The sequence below is a fragment of the Salvia miltiorrhiza genome, chromosome 8 (genome assembly GCF_028751815.1).
Source record: "Salvia miltiorrhiza cultivar Shanhuang (shh) chromosome 8, IMPLAD_Smil_shh, whole genome shotgun sequence".
In the NCBI taxonomy this organism is placed as follows: Eukaryota; Viridiplantae; Streptophyta; class Magnoliopsida; order Lamiales; family Lamiaceae; genus Salvia; species Salvia miltiorrhiza.
In genome coordinates, this window is record NC_080394.1 from 57,600,988 (window position 1) to 57,609,929 (window position 8,942).

The 8,942-nt window shown below is 37.4% G+C and overlaps 1 long non-coding RNA gene across 1 annotated transcript; it reads right to left on the minus strand.

The window, feature by feature from the left end:
* Nucleotides 1-6,787: 6,787 nt before the first annotated feature.
* Nucleotides 6,788-8,738, minus strand: LOC130999495 (uncharacterized). The gene is made up of 3 exons (XR_009093527.1): nucleotides 8,580-8,738; nucleotides 7,616-7,673; nucleotides 6,788-7,013 (listed from the first exon to the last, which is right to left on the minus strand). It is a non-coding gene; the product is annotated as an uncharacterized LOC130999495 (long non-coding RNA).
* Between the last annotated feature and the right edge of the window lie 204 nt (nucleotides 8,739-8,942).

Sequence of the window (8,942 nt, forward strand, 5' to 3'; positions counted from 1 at the left end):
TATATACTGTAGTGAAAATGCTGGGTGTTACAGTAGGTTAGACCTTTTAGGATATTAACCTGTTAGTCGTTAAATATCTCGTTTCGTCTCGTTTTAACGACTAACTACACATACTCTTCGTTACTCGCCCTCTCAACTCCTACTCACTTTCATTACACTCGTAATTCTATATAAATATAGAAAACGTAAGCTCGTTCTCGAAATTCTGATAAACGAGCTCGGTTCGTTTATCGAGAAATCCCGATTTACTATTCACTCATCGTCCAAAAATAAAAACTTTCATTATTGGACTCGTATCGAAAAACTAAGAATATTTCTCGACGACGTGCATGTAAGATTTTGAAAGTCGACAAAAAGACGAAATAGCAGTATTTTACTATTCATCGTCAAAAAGTCAAAAATTTCAAAAACGTCTTAACGGACTCAGATTTCACTTCCGAGTTCATCTTTCTCATTCAAATAATTATCTCGAATTATTCAAATACTCAAACTCAAATACGAATATAAAATCACACATCATTCTCACATCATCAAAAGAACATCTCAATATAAAAAAAAATAACAATAAAACTTCATATAACTTCTCATTTCTTTACAAAGTAATCAAACAAGGGATCTATACCCTAATCACTCAAACTCAAGCAATTAAACACGTCATCAAAAGCCCGGGTATTACATACCCTCCCCCTTAAAAATAAATTTCGTCCCGAAATTTGTACCTCCTGCAAATATTTCGGGTACTTCTCTCACATCTTATCCTTAAGCTCTCTTTCCACTTCATTCTAACTATAACGTCTCCACTGGACTTTAACCAGTGCAATCGAATTATTTCTCAATTGCCGAATCTTATGATTTAGCATCATCTGAGGTCTCTCTCTTCATAACTCAAGTCTAGTTCTAAGATCATTTCTTCTTAGTAAACCACATGGTTTGGGTCGAAAATATATCTTCTCAATTGTGACACGTGGAACACATTATGCACATTTTCAAAGCTAGGTGGCAAAGCCAACATGTACGCTATTGGACATATCTTTTGCAATATCTCATAAGGACTTATAACTCTGGGTCTAAGTTGTCCTTTAACTCCAAATCTATTCATCCCCTTTGAGGGTGAAACCTTCAAGAAAACTTTGTCTCCTATCTCGAAACTTTGTCTCACATCTTATAGGCAAACTCAATTAGTGGCAACACATTCTCCCGATGTACTCCTTTATCAAGGATAGTAGTTCTTATCATATCTTCTATCGTCTGCTATGCTAAAATTCATCCTTGTACCCAACTCTTTCTGTAACTCATCCAAAAACGTGATGTAATATATATTTTTTTTAGGTGATCTACACCGGTACTCAATGCAATCTTATAATCTCACGAACATACAATTGTGCTAACTTATCTGGTCCATATGCGATTAGGATCGGTATGAAATGTGCAGATTTTGTTAGTCGATCTACAATCACCCAAATTGTTGTATTTCCTCTTTGACTTTTCGGTAAAGCTATCACAAAATCCATCGCTATGTGATCCCATTTCCACTCGGGAATCTCCAACGGTTTTAACTTCCCATAGGGTCGTTGGTGTAATGCTTTCACTTACTGACAAGCTAAGCATCGCTCTACAAACGAAGCTATGTCTCGTTTCATTCCGTCCCACAAAAATCTATTTTTCACAACCTGATACATCTTTGTGCCTCCTGGGTGGGCGGTGTAAGGCGTGTCATGAGTCTCACTCATGATCGTATTCTTAAGTTCATCATCGCGGGGAATGCATATTCTCCCCTCAAATAAGATAGCATTGTCTGATGCTTTTTGGTAACTCTTGAGATCTCATGCTCTTATCCTTTCTCGTAACTTGTTCATTGTCTCATCTTTCCTTGTGTTTCAATCACCATTTTCCTCAAACTAGGCATCGTCGCAATAATACTCGCTATCGTCCCTGGTGGTTTTATCATCTCTATCCTCATCTTGTCAAAGTCCTTTATAAGCTCATCCTCTCTCGTGAGAAGACATCCTTACTTTGACGAGACCTTTCGGCTCAATGCGTTGGCTACTACATTGGCCTTGCCAGGGTGATAGTTAATGTCGCAGTTAACATCCTTTACTAATCTGAGTCATCTCCTTTGCCTCATGTTAATATCCTTATGCTTGAAAAAGTATTTCAAAGTTTTGTGGTCCGTGAAAATCTCACATCTAACTCCGTAGAGATGATGTCTCCAAATTTTCAGGGCATGCACAACGGCTACAATCTCTAAATCATACGTTGGATAATTTATCTCGTGGGGTCTAAGTTGTCGTGATGCATAGACTATAACTCTTCCTTCTTGCATCAAAACACATCCTAGCTCATTCTTTGACGCATCTGTGTAGATGGTATACTCTTTATCCATTTCCGGGACTAGCAGCACTGGTGCTGTAGTCAATTTCCTTTAAGCTCTTAAAAACTCTCTTTACACTCCTCTTTCCAATTGTACTTAACTTCTTTTCTCGGTCTTGCTATCATGGAAAATCCTTTAATAAACCTCTGATAGTATCCTGCTAAGCCTAAAAAGTTGCGAATCTCGTTAGGCATAGTTGGTGATCTCCACTCATGTACAACTTGTACCTTGACGGGTCAACTTTAATTCCTTCGGATGATACAATATGTCCTAGAAAAGTTACTTCGTTCAACCAAAACTCGCACTTGGTGAATTTGGCAAAAAGCTTCTCAACTCTTAGCGTTTCCAACATCGTTCTCAAATGTTTTGGCGCTCCTGCTCATTCTTCGAATAGATGAGAATATCATCTATGAAAACTAGGATAAATTTATCTAGTTATTGATGGAACACTCGATTCATGTGATCCATGAAAACTACTGGTGCCTTCGTCAAACCGAATGGCATAACTATGAACTCATAATGCTCATAGCTCATTTGAAAAGCTGTCTTAGGTATATCCTTCTGTCAGAATTTCAACTGGTGGTAATCTGATCCCAAGTCAACTTTCAAGAAAAAGCTCGCTCCTCGTAATTGATCAAACAAGTCATCTATCCTCGGCAAAGGATATTTGTTCTTGAGTGTCAATTTATTCAGCTCTCGATAATCTATGCACATTCTTAACGTGCCATCCTTCTTTTTGACAAAAAGGACTGGTGCTCCCCACGGGGATACACTAGGTCTAATAAAACCTAACTCGAGCAATTCTTGTAGCTGAATCTTCAGCTCTTGTAGCTCCTTAGGCGCCATTCTATAGGGTGCCTTCGACACTAGTGCTGATCCAGGTTCTAGGTCGATAGTGAACTCCAACTGTCTTGTTGGTGGCAATCCTGGTAAGACCTCGGGAAATACATCTCTATATTCCCTTACCACTGCTACATCCTCAAAGTTTTTACTTGATTCTCCTTCATCCTTCAAGTAAACTAGGTAAGCTTGTGCTCCTTTCTTCTTTACCAATTTCGACGCCTGAAGTGCCGAAACGATTGGAACTCTCTTCTTTCTATCAATGCCGTGAAAACATGTCTGTTCCTTCCCAGGTGGTTGGAAAATTATCTATCTCTTCTTACAATCAATCGGGGCAAAGTTCTCTGCTAACCAGTCCATCCTTAGAATAATGTCTACGTTCCATATAGGCATTAAGTGCAAGGTTCTTGTTTTCATCTTTAGTGATTCTAACTTAAACTCTAATTTAGAAATCATGTGAGAAACTGTAGTAGCTCTTCCTACAGGAGTGATTACTCTCAACTTGGGACTAGCTCGTTTTGGTTCGAGTTTGAAGGTAACATGCTTCAAACACTTAAAGAATGCGAGGCTCCTGTATTAAACAGGATTCTAACTGATGCATCCAATAACTTGCCCATACTACCTTAAAGTCCTGCCTTAAACCGGCACATAAAACTCAGACATCTCTTCATCAGTATCCATCTTCTGATGAGCAAATCGTGATAGCTCACAGAATTCTCGGTTATACTCTACAACCGATTTCTTTCCTTGCATCAAACTTCGATAGTCAGCCTCTCGCTGCTTACTGTACTCCTTGGTACATATTTCTCAAGAGTAGCCTTGAATTGTTCTCAGGTGTAGTTTACCAGTTGCTCGGGTGTTAAAGTCCTCTGACGTGCCTTTCACTAGTCTTATACATCAAAAGAATCTACTAGGATAACTCAAAAGTTGTAAGGGTTCAACCCTAGAATGACATCAAAACAAATTGTTCAAGAGACTCAAATAAATGACCAGAGGGTAGAATGAAGTAACTACCAGGTCGAACAAAAATGACCTAGAGTAAAAACCCATCTGGCTATTCAACCGAAAGTTGAAACACATGGGTTTATAAACCCAAAACACGTCTACTGAGATTTGGATCATGCGGACTGGCCAGGTCCAACATAATCACTCCCCAGTCACACGGGATATACTATCCCGAACTTGGAAATTCTGTGTCTTCTAAACCCTCAACATACTATATTTAACAAAACTTAAGTTCACACCAGCAAGCTAAAAGCTTAAACTCAGGGTCCTATGTTCTAGACTCTTGTTTCAAAAGTTCAATATTTTTCGACTCTCCTCTCATGTTGCGGTGGTGGTGGCGGAGTATTATCCCGCCTATCCTTCACATCACACTCTTGATGACATCTTTGAGGCATTTTTGAAATCACAAAAGGAAAACTCAACTCGACCAACGCTCTAAGCATCCTCGAAACTCAAGTTCAATTTACTAACTCAACTTTAAGGAAACCCTCACGGTCACCTTAACATTCATCTGTAAGGCAATAAGCACTCACGAAATGCTAACAAAAAGACCTCTCTGGTCTACCTAATATATCCATCAGTAGAATGCCTCTTTTTAGAGGACTTACATAAAGGGGTTATATAAACCCTACAAAAACCATAGTATCTATCGTAATGTCCCTTCTAAACCGACACCATTAATAGTACTATGTATCGGCCTGGACCTCCTACGGTAATTGCTATCAGTTAAGTCATCTAGTTGCTACTTTAGCACACTAGAAACATCCATCTATTTAACATCAGTAGGGTACTATATTCGCATGCTTATCTATCAGTATGTCAAAATCTCAAATATCAGTATCTCCTAAGTAAGTTATATACATCGCAATGTAATTGAAACTAATAAAAAAAAACGAGGGTGTACCGCGCATACTCTCAAGATTATCCTTAGCTCTAGCCTACATCGACTTCTCTTCTCATCCTCATCAACTCTAGCCCCCTTGGCTACTTCTCATCCTCATTATCGTTTATCATTTTATTATCTTTGGTAACTGATACTAAAAGATCGACTCGATATCTACTACACTCTTCTAGAGTCCCTGGTAGAAAACAAGCATCCGGTCAGTAGATCCGTATAGAAAATCTGGGTATCTATAACAAATCCCATCTCCTGTGGGTCCAGCGCTCAAGACGACATGTCCCATCATATTGAGTGACTTTCGTCCTTGCTCAATCCTACCACTCGATTGGTAGCACGGGGACTAGGTGCACGATGCCATCCAGTCTAGTAACAACCATAAGGCTTTCATCCTTTCATAGTCTATGAACATGTGTTTGAAAATCTGCTAGGGTATCTCTGTACCACATATTGTACGCCTCGTCCTCGTATCCGATATTCTCTGAGTTCGATCTCACAACAGTCCACTTTCGTGCAGTGCCAACAGTCCTGGCCAACCTATAAGGAGAACTTAAAGGTGACTCTAGGAACTAACTCTACTTGGCTCCAGCAACAGAAATAAATAAAACATAACTTAGCAAAACTCCTACTAAGTAGTACTGTTATCTTAAAACTCAAGCTCAAAACATCTAAATTCTCATCTCGTCCCATCTTTACTTAGTAGGGAATCTCTCTAAACAATAATATTAGATCCCTTAATCTAAATCATCGTGACTCAGTAAGACAACTCAACAATTCTCTCTCAAAGCCATCTCCAAAGACTATGGCTCATGATACCTCCTCAAGTACCATTAAGGTTGCGTGAGCAAAACTCGCGTCACAAAACAACTCAACATATCGTACAATATCTCATTGCAGCATGCTAATAACTCATCATTAATCATGCTATTATACTCAAGCTCATAACTCAAACTCATAACTCAAACCAACAAGTACTTAAAGCAATTGCTAATTCTCTCAAGCTTTAGCTCTAAGTTCTCATTTCATCCTTCTACTCAGTAGAAAATCTCTCTTAACAATGACATTAGATTCCTTCATCTAAATCATTGTGACTTATCGCAACTGTTCAAACAATTCTCATCACAAAACATCTCAAATACATCACATCATAACTCATAATTATGCATCCTCAATCATATAACATCATATGATATAAACGCTCTCATGATTCATCATGTAACGTCAACATATGCTCTTACAACATAATAACTCATTATTAATCATGTTGTCATCCTCAAACTCAAACTATGCACCTTCAAAGTGTAACATCATAACTCATCATATAACCTCAACATCATGCTCTTCAAAATTTAACGTCAAATAAACTTTGAAATTTTACATACCTCGTTGAGCCTGGTGTGATGGTGCGCTGAGCTCACGGTTGTTAATAACTATTAGTCTAGTGACTCATTCTAGACTAAACTCAAGACTTCTAATTCAGAGCTTTCCTTCGCTCTGATACCATTCTGTCACAGCCCGCCCTAACTAGGGATAGTTAGGCCGAGTGATCCACGACTAGGGATAGGGTTAAAGAAGAAGGGGAAGAAAAGGGGCGCCATTTATAGCTGTAAAACTTACTCATCTTAATAAAACTCGTCATTTTTATTCATTAATACTCAATTGAAAACAGTCTATGAAAAACAGCATAAAACTTAATTAATATCATTAATCAAGTTATACATCATATGAAACCATTCTATTAAGACTCAAAGTATGACATAACATACTATAACATCAACAACATCTTGCAGCGGAAAGTAGCTAGACATATGTATGAAGACATATTCTAGACAGGTTAACTATTTATTAACAACCCTGGAGACTCCGCTCATTGCAGCACCATCACCACATTAGCTCAACCTGCACATTTAGAAAACATATGCAGGGCTGAGTACAAAAGTACTCAGTGGGCACGTATGCCTAAGTATAAAAATACATGCTTCAAAACTGTAAATTGTCATGCCATCATAAACAGTACAGCAAGGGAGTTTTTCGCTAAAAAGGCCCAAGCTTACTAAATTCATTTGTGATTCTTAAAGTTCGTCTGCAGACTAAGTTCTCTTGTAATCTATCATATCTGGAACTTTGTGCCGGAGAGGTGGCCACCTCTCACGAACACTTGACCGGCCAACCCGCTAGATGACTCACGGTCACTGGTGTACACTAGCCCTGGCAGGATAGCTATCAACTGCTCAAGACCCGAATTCGATTGCATCATTGGCAAAGCCAAAGCAGATAGATATCATACTAAAATTTAAACATTTTATGGCAAGACAATACTTGAAATAACTTTAACTCAAAGATTTTGTCATGAAATAACTTGCTTGAACGTAACATTTAAACTCATTTGATATATATATGAAACTGAAATTAACAGTTAGATCATCTCATGCATTCATTCGTATAAGAGGCCTACGACACGCAGGGGATCTCTATATACGTATAGTAAAAGTAATGCCCACCTGATACGCTTAATGAAATAGAAGTCTTTGCTTGTTCACTCTACACTGCCACTCAAACCTTCATTATAATGAGGTTCCCAAGTAAGATTGAATAATAAGTAAGGAAATAGAAAGTAAATCTTGAATGAAACTTCTATCACTTGAAAGTTGCATCCTCTAATCTGAGTATTCTACTTATATGGAGTTAACTAAAAGCAAATAGTAACATCACATCTCTTGGGATATCTCAACTTGAGAAAAGCTTAAGAGTAAACTAATCCATTCTATATAGATTAGCTTACAATTAATAACTAAACATCAATCACTTAGCACAGTTCTATTAATAACTTGCTCAAGTAGGAAATCTCAAATATGTAATCATATATGAATCTCAACTTTGAAATATCATATAAAATCATCCTCTTTAAAGAAAAATACAAACTTTACATTTTTAGAAATCTCTCGAGTCTATTTTTATTATAAAGTTACAAAAATACAATACATCAAGTGTATGAGAAGTTATATCACAAAAGGCAGAATCTACCACTGAACTTCGCTGCTTCGCGCAGTACATTTCAGAAAATAATTTAGCATATCTAATGGTCTCGGATTTAGCTGAAATTTTGCAGAGAACGACTACACATGATGAAGTTATTACAGTAAAAATTTCAAGTTATTTGGACTACGAAAACATCATCAAAAGTACCCCGAAACATACTGTTCTGTCCAACCCGAAATCTGACAGCAATGCTCATTGACATATCACTCATATTTTCCTCAAATAACAGCTATAGGAACACATTAGCATGCTTTAGCTTAACTTAATTCTAAACAATTACTAACTTGAAACATGTAGTAATCAACATGATACAAGAGGCAAAATCGTTTTCTTCCACAACAGCCTATTTCTCGAAATAGCAAGAAGAAGAGATAGGAGAATTTCTTCTATTCAACTATCAATAAGACTTAATCCAAGATTTCTCACCTTAATATACGTTTCTGGATGAATATAGGTGTGATTTTTTTGGAGTGATTCTTGGAGCTTGGATCGACAAACATGGAGGTTGAGGAAAAGAAGAGGGATACGGCACCTTGGTAGAAGAAGGGAGAAAAGGAAGGTTGTCTTTCCTTATAATAATTCATAAAGTCCACTATACTTATCCAATAAAATACACCTATTATTAAAATCTATAAAATTGCTATTATAGAAATAGCACTATATAACCTTCAATCAAGCACTTTAGGAACAAACTCTTCTTATAACTATCGAGCCACACATCACATACAAAATAAAATATGAGTATGTGTGGGTTTAAAATTCTACACCTTAACTAACTCACAAAATAAT